At 45.0% G+C, this 13,554-nt stretch overlaps 1 pseudogene; it reads right to left on the reverse strand.

Moving 5' to 3' along the window:
• Positions 1–12,928: 12,928 nt before the first annotated feature.
• LOC130403708 (potassium-transporting ATPase subunit beta-like) overlaps positions 12,929–13,554 on the reverse strand; it is a 4,335-nt pseudogene continuing 3,709 nt past the window's right edge.

A 13,554-nucleotide genomic window follows, 5' to 3' on the forward strand; every position in this document is an offset into this window, starting at 1 on the left:
CCACGATCTGCAACGTCCGCATTACTGCCGCCAAGACCTATGTAATTGCTTAGGTTTTTTTCAATTCGGATTAAGGGGTACGGTGTTCGATGTTAAAATATATACTGGGGGCGTGGTAAGGTGTTTACATTTTTGGTGGACATCCAAGTACTGGAGGCGTGGCTAAATATTTACGGTGGTATCATGGGTGGTATGTGTGAATATTTGCTCATATTGGCTCGGGGGGCTTGGCTAGATGTTTATGGATGCTTATGTTGAGATCTGCAAATAAAGATGCCCGGTCGTGGCAGGATGGTTATGGTGGTTTATGTTGATATATGGTAATGATGTACTGGGGCGTGGCTAGATGTTTACGGTGGTTTATGTTGAGATATGCTAATGATGGCGCTGGGGGCGTGGCTAGATGTTTACGCTCACAGGGCGCCGCCCTTGATTCACCACATGGTTCCCAACAGGACGCCTTGGCGCCACTTTCCTCATCCTTCAATGGTTTTTAATGTGATTCTCGACAGGATCGGACTCTACATGATGTTTCGGGTCATAGATTTGCCTTTAGGTAAAGTTTGGGGTTGTATTCGTGTAGTATTTGAGTGTATTGGTGGTCGGATCGCATGATGGTGGAGATCTGTGGTGAGTGCGGAGCGCATGTTTACCGTCAGAAGTCTCTTATTATTCCCATGTTTCTTTCTCATCCCTGTGTTATCCGAATGTTTTTATTCATGCAATATTTAACTTATGAACCCGTGCCACATTTGGGTTTCGCTTAAACGCTTCAACATATCAAATGTTTATATAAATAGCACGTTCATTTTGTGTTTTCCTTGGAGTTTTACCATTTACAATGTTTTAATCTTGGTGTCTGAATGTGTCACACTGGGGCTTGCTAAAACGCGGAACGCAAATAAGAAATATATAATGTGTGTGTACATAAATGATCTAACCATGAGCGAGTGTATTTGTGTCTGGAGACGCGTGGTTTCAGCCTCACTCCTAGACACATTCACATTATAAACATTGTAATATATCGCTCAGGTGTGATAATAAAGCCTGTTCAGCAGTTTGTAGGGTGATATTGATGGGATAATAATAAAAATAGGGCTATAGGGAGTGTAGGGCTGTTACAGAACAAAGCAGCACATGGGACGTCAGGCCTGCTAGCCTAGCAGCCTAGCTGATATAAACATCCCTCATAACTCTTAATAACACTCGTAAACTCCTTCCTTTGATCCTGCAAATTATTAGTGTAGTGACATGCAGCTCCGTAGGACAGCGTCAACATCTGATTAATATTTTACATTAAATGCGTGTGGCGAATAAGCTAAAGCTAATCGGCTGCACATTGCTCTTCTGCGACGAATAAACCAAGGCGTCTCCGATTACACTTTAAGAAGCGTTTACATGGTCGTTCATCTATCTAAAAATATTTTTTTGTTGCCGTTTTGGGTTTGTAAAGATAAGAGGCGTCGTGTTGTTCATATATTAGCCTCCTGCTAGCTGCCTAGCGTGCTAGCTGCTGTTGTTTAGACTCCTGTCAGCTACAATATACAAACTTTAACCCTGCCTGGCACTAAGGTGCAAGGTTTTACAGCAGAGGGGGGCAGTTTTCGACATGTGCCTCCACCTTAACAGTGAATTACAAGGTTTTATTTGTTTTAATTTCTGCAAAAAGTGAATTTAGCTTCAGGTTGGCGCACTTAAAGCGCCATGTTCCCGTCGATGGGGGAGGGGTGAGGTGGTGTGTCCCACGCGCATGCGCAATACGGGCGCGGCGCTCCGCAGCCCATTCATGTTTTTCCCTCCACTCACCTCGTGGTCCGCAAATAAATCACAACAACCATTGCGTTTGTCTTTTGGTCAACATGAGTGCATAATAAATGCACTTTTTATTCGCGATCAAGAGTTTTATATTTATATATATATATATATATATACAAATATGCTGAGATCTTGTGCTAATTGAGTGTTTTGTGTTTGGTTCTAAATGTATGTTCAAGTTGTGTACTTATGGGTTGTGTTTGGTGCTAAATTAGTATGTTCTAGTTGTCTACTGATAGGTTGTGTTTGGTCCTGAATATCTGTTTACTGATGGGTTGTGTATTGAGTGTGTTCTACAGTAGTTGTGTACTGACGGGTTTTGTTTGGTGCTGAAAGTGTGTTTTCTAGGTGTATAATGATATGTTGTGTTGTGTTCCAGGACACCCATGAGCAAAACCTGAGGTGGAGGGTCATCATCGGAGACAGCTGAAGACTGCTACTGCCTGGGTATTGCCAAAGTGCTTACAGTGCAGGTAGTACTATGCAACGCTACTGCAGTGGAGGCACTTCTAGCAATACCCGGGCCCGGGCTCCAACGCTGCTGTTATGTTGTTGTTGTTGTCCTTGTGCTAAGGTGCATCTAGTGCAGATAGTGAAATAGACTAGCACCTACTGCCCTAAGTGCCCCTTCTGGCATAAGGGCTGTGATCACGCTCTTCATTCGGGAACACAAACCCTCCTAATTGGGCTCAAATGTCTCGCAGTTCTCTGCTAGTTCTGCATAGTTGCACTACAAGAATAGAAGAGTTGTGCAAATCTATGCAAAACTGATGGTGGCCTGCTTGTTCTCTGCCTGTCTCCAAGCCCATTGGACTCAGAGCTTGTTTTGCGACCCCTCTTAATACCCAAGGTGTTGTCACGAGTGTGAGCGGTGCTAAAGTGCTTATAGTGCAGGTAGTGTTGTCCGTATCTACTGCAGCGTGAGCACTTCAAGTCCTTCTCACTGCCATCCACAGGTCTCCTGCCGCCGGGAGAACTTCGCTACTCTGCTCAGTTTTGCTGGTTTGCATTCCGCTGGAGATTGCGTTGGTGTGCAAATCCATGCAAAACTGAGCAGGTTGGAGGTATCCAGCTAAATAACTTAGGATGTCAAACGGTCAGTGACTCATGATGTCACTCAGACGGGTCTGTACGGGTCATGATGTCACTCGATCAGGGGTCATGATGTCACTCGATCAGGGGTCATGATGTCACCGATCAGGGGTCATGATGTCACCGATCAGGGGTCATGATGTCACTCGATCAGAGGGTCATGATGTTCCCTGTCAGGGGCTCATGATGTCACCGGTCAGGGGTTCATGATGTCACCGGTCGGGGGAAGATGTTGTCGGGGGGCGGTATGACCTGTCCACTCCGTCACAGGTGGGGCCGAGCAGCAATGCTGCGTAGCGACGGTATTGCACTTGTCCCGGCCTGTGAAGGGGCTAGGAGATAACCACTTTCCTCTGAAGGAGCTAGGAGATTACGTCCTCTCCTCAGGGAAAGAGCTAGGAGATTACCCTGTCTCCTCAGTGAAGGAGATAGGAGATAACCTTGTCTCCTCCCTCCTTGGTAGTGCTCTAGATGCCTCTTCAATGCTTACTTGTTTAGTTTCACAGGCTATATACACACCATCTGTTTCACAGGCTATATACACCATCTTTAAGTAGTAGTGTTTACTCTGTTTCACAGGCTATATACACCATCTTTAAGTAGTAGTGTTTACTCTGTTTCACAGGCTATATACACCATCTTTAAGTGGTAGTGTTACTCTGTTTCACAGGCTATATACACCATCTTAAGTAGTAGTGTTTACTCTGTTTCACAGGCTATATACACCATCTTTAAGTAGTAGTGTTTACTCTGTTTCACAGGCTATATACACCATCTTTAAGTAGTAGTGTTTACTGTTTCATGTTGGATTTTGCTAATTGATCATGTAATGTACTTCTGATTTATTAAAATCTTTAACTGCAGCTCAGATTGCCTCGTCAAGTTTTAATAGCCAATAATATTGAGCATGGAGAAGATGTAAACTGTTCCCTTTTTTTTTTTTTTGCCTAAGTGTGGTATTAAATAGTGTATACAATAAAATATTTTATTACAGCCATCACATGTATTGCTTAAAGTTCATAACTTTGAAAAGTCTTGGCCCCGTCGTCCACACGGGCGAAACCGATCTTTTCCTCTCCGTTTTCCTTAGATGCGTTTCAGAAATATCTCCGTAAAGACGGACTCATCGCATCATAAAAAAAAAACATTTAAGGTAGCAGGAGAGGGATAAACACATCATGCATTAGTAATAACCTTTTTGATGATAATCAAAATGAAAAAACATCGTCTGAGTTCTGGAACCTCCACTAGATAAAGGGCCGGGACGACTAAATAAAATAAAATAGCCTGTATATAACCGGCCAACTCAATACAATATAACTAGAGCTGCCAACTCTCGCATATTGAGAGTGACCCACGCAAACTGTTATGATAACATTTGACAGTTTATACTCACCAGCTTTGGCAATAGGCTAAATTAACATGTTTTCAAACCAGAGAGAATAAAATTGACGGAAGTCGGCCTGCTGTATAAACAGGAGTTATCATTTGATTGAAAGCAACAAAGAATGCAAACAACGGCGTCCAAGCAGTGGTTATTATTGTATTAAACAATTAACCAAATAATTGAATGATTCCGGTCAACTTGGAGCTGATATTTACAGAGCAGATCCGTGGTCTTTAAAATAGCTGTTCCGGTGTTGTGATATTTAATCCTGTGGTGGTGTAGCCTACACTGATGGGTTCAACATTGAGGTTCTTCAGGGTTCTTCAGACTCCGTAAGTGACCTAGCCTCCCCCCTCCACCCGTCTCTCTTGCGTTAAGCCGTAAAAGGCGGGTTTATTAAATACAACGTATTAGTCTGGTTCTGTATCTCCCATCACGAAAAAATACACAATTAATGTCCTGAGCTCCGTGAGCCACGGCCAGATTCTCCGGATGCGTCCGCGATCTTGCCGGTCGCCTCCAAGACAGGTGAGTCCGCTGGTCTCCGGCTCCCTCTATCCACTGTCGCGGTCTCCGTGCGAGGCGTGTTTTCCGGGTTTAACTTCCTTCCCGGCTTCTGGTTTGTCGGGGATGGGAATCAAGGTCTTTCTAGTCCCCTTCTCTGAAACCATACGTGTTCCCCCGTCAGAGGATCCGATAACCACTTTATGTGTTCCTCACCCGCGCTCCGTTCCTCCTCAGGTGTTTCATGTTTGCGCTGAGTCGGGTCCACGCTAATGTGTTAACAAGCGCCCTCTGAGGGAGATTGGTGCTCTACCACCTGCCAGGAGCGCTGTGAAAGAGGCCGGGTTTGCAACTGGGTGAAGACTACCACAAGAGGGTTCAGTTGGACTGCAAAACACTAGTTATTCTCTAGCTATGTAGTCAGTCTGTTTTTTCATTGGAAAATACTCAATCTCCTTCACGTTCTCCTCTCCTTCCTACACGCATGCACACGGGCACACACACCCATATATCAATGGCTTGTCTTATGAACATATTACTTGTGGGTGGGTGGGGTTTGTTCTCAAATTAACTAGGCTACAGTTCACTTCTCTTGGTGTTGAGGGTTGGGAGGGTAGTTATAATCTGAAAACCCAATAGTAGATAATTAGGAAAGGGGTTGCTATATCTTCCATGCTCACTAGACTGGGCGCCCTGCGTCGGCTGCTAAACTATTCTAGCGTTGAGACAAACCCCTTTTTAACCTAATGATGACATAGGGCGTTGTCACCTCCGACCGGTCGGGGTCCTACTGGTGGACTGGGGTGAGTCCACCATGTGCTCCCAGTCAGTGGGCTGGTGAGGAGGCAGCATCAGCACTGGAGCTGGGACTTCCAATGTGCTTCAGAATCCATGGATGCTGCATAGCCTCATCCGCAGTCAGCATTCCTTTCAGGAGGAAGACCCAGCAGCTTCAACAGAACACGCACAGCAACCCATTAGAATGAACAGTAGTGCGTTGAGTTATTAAGCTATCCTTTGGTGGTATTCATTACCTTCTTGATTTGCTGGCAGTCGCATGAATTTAGCGCTCGCCAGAAATAGTGATTTCCGGTCTTGAGCTCGGCTAAGAGGCAGCCCAGACTCCACATATCATTGGGCTTGTTGTAGGCCTTCTCCAGGAGGACTTCTGGGGACATGTAGAGCAGTGTCTGGGTAACAGGGTAGGCTGGGGAGGGGGTTAAGGTGCATCATTGAAATGAGTAGAAAATTACTTACGGTGGTCTGCATAATGGTTAAAGGTTGATGTGGTTTAATGTCCTAATGAGTCTGAAGGTTGACGTTGAGGTAATAACTAGGGTTGGTCTTAATATGTCATCCAAGGAAGAATATTTGGGTACAAATACGGCATTGTCTGCCTCCTCGACTGCAAAGCATTGTGTCTCCAATGTATTTTTCTTTGGTCCCCTTGCTCACTTGGGGGTTCATATAAAAGAAGAGGTCCTCAAGACTGTAAAGATACGGCCACACTGAACGCGTTACGTGCGTTAGAGGAGTAGAAAATCGGCCTTTTTGCATAGGGAACCATTGGTTTAGGTCGCGTAGGTGCGTTGCTAAAGCAGCGCGTTAACTTTTTTACGCTCCTACGCGTGGCGCTTAGCCGCGATAGCCAATCAGCGTTGAGCTTGACCCGATGGCGCTGGTAGAGAGACGGAGGGACGCACAGAAGCAGAAAGAACATGGAACGAACAGTCATTCAGTTCAAGTGGTGTGCTGAAACGATGAGGAGGTGGTGAAAACTCACCCAGCTGTGAGCACCTACGCAGGATGTCATGCACTAGAGTTTAGATTCTATTCGGGCCGGGTCCGGCGTCGATATTTCCCACACTATCCTCAGGCCGGTGCCTTGATCGAGCGTTTGTGTTTTTTTTTATTTTTTTATCACATTGCTTTATTGGCCTAACCTGAGGAGAAATCTTAGCCATAACAGGAAATATTATAGGCTCTTTATTTACACGGGTTTAGGCGACTTCTGCAATGCCGTGGAACACTCCGTTCACATTGCATGGGTAGCGGGGGAAATTACGTTTGGGTCGGGGCTCATCTAGCTGCGGTAGGCGCGTTGAAACCATTTCCTGTGACACACATGATCAAGCGTCATGTAGTGCGCGTACGCGCGTAATTCAGCCTGTGGCCCGTACCTTAAGTCCTCCGTCGTTTGGCACCCCGCTTCCTCCTCCTGCCCTCTGGATCCGATCCGGTCTGTGTCTTGCTCTGAATGTGGACTGGGCTGTGCAGCTGGTAGGAGTCCAACATTGTGGCTCTCCAGTCAGTGGACTGGTGAGGAAGGCAGCATCAGAACTGGAGTCTGGTGACTCTGGATTTGCTCGTGAATCCAGGGATGCTGCATGGCTTCACTCCGCAAGTCATGCGCTTTGCCGGGTCGTACCTAAATATCGCGAGGTCAACGAGAACAGGGATCAACCTGCTTGCAACATTTCTTATTTCCTTAAATATGCGTTAAATCTTTTTACTGCCCGTGGTCCCCACCTGACCATGCCTCTAGTGCTCAAACAACCAAGACTACTTTGTATCTCCTGATAAATAGTTTACATGGCGCATCATGGAATAAATACATGAGCGAAACTTATCAAACATCACTTGGGTCCTTCCGTGCTAGTGGGGTACACCTACGTCAGACAGCGCTGGACAAAGTCAATGAAGAGTGCTTCATCCGTGTCCAGAACCTTAGACAGATGACGCCTGTTCTTCTGTCTGCTGTTTCTCCGAACTGCATCAACGTCAGACAACCAAAAACAAAACTGACATTCACAACAACCAAGAGCCCAGTGTCATCCTGCCGTCTCATTGTGAGGACAACTCGAGGATGGTTTAGTTCCTACTCACCAGAGAGTAATCCCTTAAGCTGGCTCTTCTTCAGCATCCCCTTCGGAGGAAGACCCAGCAGCTTCAACCAAACACGCCCCCACCAAACCATTAGAATGACAGTAGGGCGTTGAAATATTAAAGCTATCCTTTCTTGGTATTCATTACCTTCATCATTTGCTCCAGTAGCTGGAACTTAGTGCTCACTAAAAATAGGGATTCCCCGGTCTTGAGCTCGGCTAAGATGCAGCCCAGACTCCACATATCAATGGGCTTGCTGTAGGCCTTCTCCAGAAGGACTTCTGGGGACATGTAGAGCAGTGTCTGGGTAACAGGGTAGGCTGGGGGGGAGGTCAAGGTGTATCATTCAAATGAACAGTCAATTCAGAAAGAGTTGCCTTTTTAGATGGCTGGTTTTCTTACAAGGTAAAAAGACAAATACTCACTGTTAAGATGTTCCAGACGGGATGCCCCAAAGTCAGACACCTTTATGACCTCGGAGTCCTCTTTTGATACGAGGATGTTCTCCTAAACGGTAACAGGAGAAGCTTTTAACAATCCAGATAGATAATCTTCTACGACACATATTAGGAAAAATCCTAATAATTCCTATGTTTAAAGTTGCCTCCCCAAGACATGCGGAATGTGTAACAACATCTAACTAAATGTACCTACCGGCTTCAGGTCACAGTGGATGATGCCGGTCCTACTGAGGAACTGGAGGGACTGCAGGAGAGAGGCGGCGTGGCTCCTCACCTCAGAGGAGCCCATCCCTCTGAACTCTCTCTCTTGCGTCACCTCATACAGGTTCTTTCTGAAATGATCATCATCCTTATTAGAAGGATTTATAAAAAGTTGCCCTTCCTCTATCTATTCTCTTTATTTGTTATGTTATCGGCACTGATATTATCAATTACAAACATCTTGTTTGTTGTCTAACTTCCATATGAGTGAGCAAGCATTTATTCTAAAAACCCACCCCATAAGGTCAAAGGTGATACACATATGGTTCCGGAAGTGGAAGTGCTCCTTCATGTGGACGACGTTGGCAACGCCGTTCTCGTCGTTTTTTTGCAGCAGCTCCAGAATTTCCACTTCCGCAGTCGCCACAGCTGCAAACCTAATGATTGGTTGGTTTGAGGTTCATTGATAAGAATTGGTTATGATTTATATGGATTGGCATATTGATTGTAGCTTGAAATCTGAATGGTGAAACACTCAATTAGAATATTAGCTCAAACATTAAACGTTCAAACTAACATTTTAGCTTAATCTACGACCTACATTTTGTTGTTTGCAATGACCTTCATGGCTACCAGCTGCTTGGTTTTGTGGTCTCGGCTCTTGAAGACTCGCCCATAGGTGCCCTCACCCATCACCTCAAGGACCTCGTAGCGGTAGGCGATGTGGTCTTTGATAACCTGCATTTCAAAACCCTGCTCATTACAAAGAGAACAAACTGTGGACCAATATACATATAGATCCAGAAATATATCTTGCTGAACATCTTGCTGCACATTGGTATCTACCATCTTGTAGTGTCCCTGGAAGTCATCATAGCCATGGTGGCATCCGGATGTCTCCTGGATCTTCTCTGCAGCAATGCCGAGATACCACACCTCTTTGTAACGTTCTATTTCCCTCCGCTCAAACGGTGTCAGGTGTTTTCCAAAGGCCAACAAGGCGTCTGTGGGCAGTGAAGAGACAAGGCCCACCTAGCAAGTTGTGGCGTTGTTGCTCAGCAGGGTGGGGTGGCCTGATCAGGGACAGGCATGCGTTTCTTGATAAGGAGCTTGGCGCTTTTAATGCTATTTTGCAGCAAATGGTTTAAAAGGTGCTGTAGGTAAGATTCAAGAGTTGTAAAGAGAGAAAATCGATGGATTCCCCACAACCAATCAGGAAAGAGATGAACTGATCAGAAATTAGCCAGGAGTTGTCTTAAGTTGAAGTCGTTATCTACAGAGACGGCACAACTTCGAAAACAGATTTTCTCACTAAGAGTTTCCCTCACTAATAGCTGAAGGATGGGCCGTTTCTATCGACTTACACTTCAATAATAGAAGTTACATTCACCTACAGCACCTTCAATGTGAAACACTTAGCAGAGGATGTACAAAGTCCTCAACTCCTGTGTTTACCTGCCGTGGCCAAGTGTTGCCCGTCCTTCTTCTGCTTCTGCACTGCCTGTTTCTATTGGTCCAAGAAATCACTCACACACACACACACACACACACACACACACACACACACACACACACACCACACACACACACACACACACCCACACACACACACACACACACAAACACACAGACATGCACACACTGGGATTGTTCCAACTGGGCCTCAATGAACACACTGTATACATGGCAAGGATTCAGGGAAGCCTGTGCCTCATCTGAGATGATGTAGACACTGTTGACATGAAGGACACTCCTGGACTAGGAACACTGACCAGGTCACCTGCTAGGCGGAGGGGTCTCTGCTGGGTCTTGCCGATGGCCGGAAGGACGACCTTCTTGTTCAGGACAGCAGACTGGCAGGTCAGTAGGGCGGGCTGGAGGGCATCCATGTCGAGGCGCTCCTGGTAATACAAGCAAAGGGGTGGAATTCTATGTTTACACAACGGCATCGCAGATCATGCTTGTGTAATTAAGTGGTGTTTTACCTGGAATGTTGTTATCATCTTTGTTACTATACAGGAAAGCACAGGTAGACATATTTGCCACCCTCAGTAGCTGTGATGAATTTAAAGGTGATTATACCCCCAGGTGTGAGGGTGATTAGTCGTTACAAGCCATTTTGAACATTGGCTTGTAACGATTATCAAAACGGCACACATCTAGGTGGGCGTGTCCACCTAGATGTGTGCTGGATAGATCAGTCTACCAGCCTACCCAGTGGACTGTAGCAAACGTTGCTCATCTATCCGTCACACGTCTACGTGGCCACGCCCACTTGTGATGTCAGAAGAGGCCGATATTCAAAACGGCTTGTTACAGCTAATCACACTCACACCTGGTGGTATAATATGACACCTTTAAAGACAAGAAATCTGGACAGATATGTCCAGGTTTACCATAAACACTGTCTCTGTGTAGGCACTGTGCAAACACTGTGTACATGGCTGGGAATCAGGAACGCCTGTGCCTCATCTGAAATAATGTGGATAATGTGGCTATGAAGGACGGCACCGGAGTAAGCTCCCCAGGACCACTGACCAGGTCACCAGCCGGGCGGACGGGTCTCTGCCGGGTCTTGGTGATGGCTGGGAGGACGACCTTCTTCTCCTGAACAGGAGGCTTGTTCAGGGGCGCGCACTGGGGGGTCAGCCGGGTGGGCCGGGGGGCGTCCACGCTGATGGGCTCCTAGACATACAATCGAAGGAGTGGAAAGCGGTGTTTGATAACCTGTTGTGTGGTGTTCAGATTCGCAGCGTTTTATTAATCATTACAATGATGCCTGGCTGATTCAGTGTCTTCTCATTGCACTGTAATATATAGCCTATTAACATTTTGACTTACGACGCAAATCTAAAGTGCAATTATATGTCGCAGAAATAGCCAGTCTGTCAGCCCTCATGAATCGAGGGCATCTTCAGCCCTCCAGGCTTCACAGGCCCTTTCTGGTCGTATTCATCTATGTAGCTCCGTACCAGAGCGCTGTCTTTCTCAACTCCACTAGTTCCCCAGGACCACTGACCAGGTCACCAGCTCGGTGGGGGGTCCCTCCCGGGTCTGGGCGACGGCTGGGAGGACGGCCTTCTTCTTCTGGACCGGGGGCTTGTTCAGCACACACTTTGAGATTACCAGGGCGTGCCGGAGGGCTTCCATGCTGACAGGCTCCTGTTACCTGAAGGAGTGGATGGGTGCTTTGATATTGTGCCTTTTATAATTGATTCTTATTTTCAAGAATGTTACTAAGTTCATTAATATTATTATTACATTATAAGGAAATATGAAGATGTGCGAGTTGACTTGAGAGATGGCAACAATATGCGCATTAACCTTGTTTTCCATCTTCTATAGAAGTGGTTGGATTTATAGTCTTGTATTAATAATATACAATAATGAATAGCCAATTCTAAATTTACCGAGTCGGTCACAAATCATAAATAGCTAACCTTTTCATCCAGAGAAAACATATTAACAGTCAGACATGATCTGGTCACGTTCACATATGTAGCCTAAAGTCTTCTCTTTCTGATTTTTTTTTGGTTTGCCCATCTCTTGACTCTAACCATTTGGTGGCGTTGTTCACTTAATGTTTTGTTAATGTTTGATCAATATGGCAGAGTGGGATGTAGCCTAATCGTTCCGCTGTCACGTCCCCTTAACCAAAGAAAATAAAATACAATTATGGATTTGATATTTCGTATAATATGAATCGGTACAGTGCACTCGCTGTGTAGGCCTAGTAGCCCAGACATCTCCTAAAATTTGACTTTTTTGATTTCACCGACAGAAGTATTCCAAACTCCTAACTCTTACCTTTTCGTGGAGTTCACGATTTTCTGGCGAGTTGTTACGGTCGTATCGAGTTGGTTTTAATTGAAAGTATGTGTAACATGCAATAAAGCCCTCTTCGTCTCCACAAATAGCATCTAACTACCTTGTAAGTCAAAAACGCAATGCAGTAGGCCTACCAAGTCCCAAAACAAACCGTTGTTAACGTTGAGATGATTATGACATTAGCCCTATGATGTCATAATGGTATAGGCTGTCAATCAACCGCCGGCGGCAATAGTGAACCGTCAAGCGCTTAATTTCCAGTTGGAAGGTCACTTAAAATAAATGGTACAAATGGTAACATAGGAGAAATCATAAAAAGCATGACTTCCTCCAATGTTTTAATGCATAATAAAACAAAAATATTTTTAGATGAATAAAAATGGGATCTATGCATAAACGCATGTTTTTCGGATTCATGAAGAAAATTTTATTTAGGCCTACTCAATAATTTACATTAAGTAATATTAAGTCAGCTGTAACCAAGACCACAATCAATTATAGAATAAAGTGTATACTGTGTTGGTTAAATCATGGATTAATGTCAAAATAGCTAGATGGATATATTTGATCCAACTGAAATACTACCACTAAGCGTTCAGGTGATATATTTTTAATCCAGGCCTATAACAAATGGCTGATTAATGGTCACGGTTCGCTATTAAGTGCGGCTCGCAGGTGTCTTCCACCGAAGCCATGAGGACAACTTCTTTATTGAGCAAATGATAAGATACATATGAAGAAAAAAACAACGTTTTGAAACATGATTTATTTGACAAAGTATTGAATATCCCATTTATTAACACAGCATACTTCTTAACATCCAGCCCTTTATTATACACTTTAAGTCACACCTTTATTGGCAAGAAGCAATGTCAACAATCTTTCAAACGAGAGAGAATAAAGGTGACAGAAGCCGGCCTGATGTATATTCAGGAGTTGTGATTTTATTTAAAGGAACCAAGACTGCAAACAAAGTGGTGTTCAAGCAGTGGTTATTTGTGGATATAATAACCAATCCTCCAAATAATTTAATGGTTCCGGTTAACTTGGAGCTGATATTTATATTACAGAGCCGTGGTCTTTAGGGTTAAAAAGAGGCTCTGCTCATCATTGAGCTGATATCTACAGAGCAGAGCTGTGGTGGTGTACACTGCTGGGGCTGGAGGGAACATGGAGGTTCTGGAGGGTGAAGACCACCTTCCCCTCGTACGGGTCGTGAATGTTCTCGTAGGTGATCTTATCTGCGACCACGCGGCACTGGAACTTGGCCGAGCGTTTCCCCGTCAGGCTGATTCTCACGGCCACCAGGGGGTTCAGGTAGTTGGGCTGCAAAACCGACCACACACTGGTTATTGTCTGGCTATAGGGTCGGTCGGTTTT

This window comes from Gadus chalcogrammus, chromosome 14, assembly GCF_026213295.1.
Source record: "Gadus chalcogrammus isolate NIFS_2021 chromosome 14, NIFS_Gcha_1.0, whole genome shotgun sequence".
NCBI classification, from domain to species: Eukaryota; Metazoa; Chordata; class Actinopteri; order Gadiformes; family Gadidae; genus Gadus; species Gadus chalcogrammus.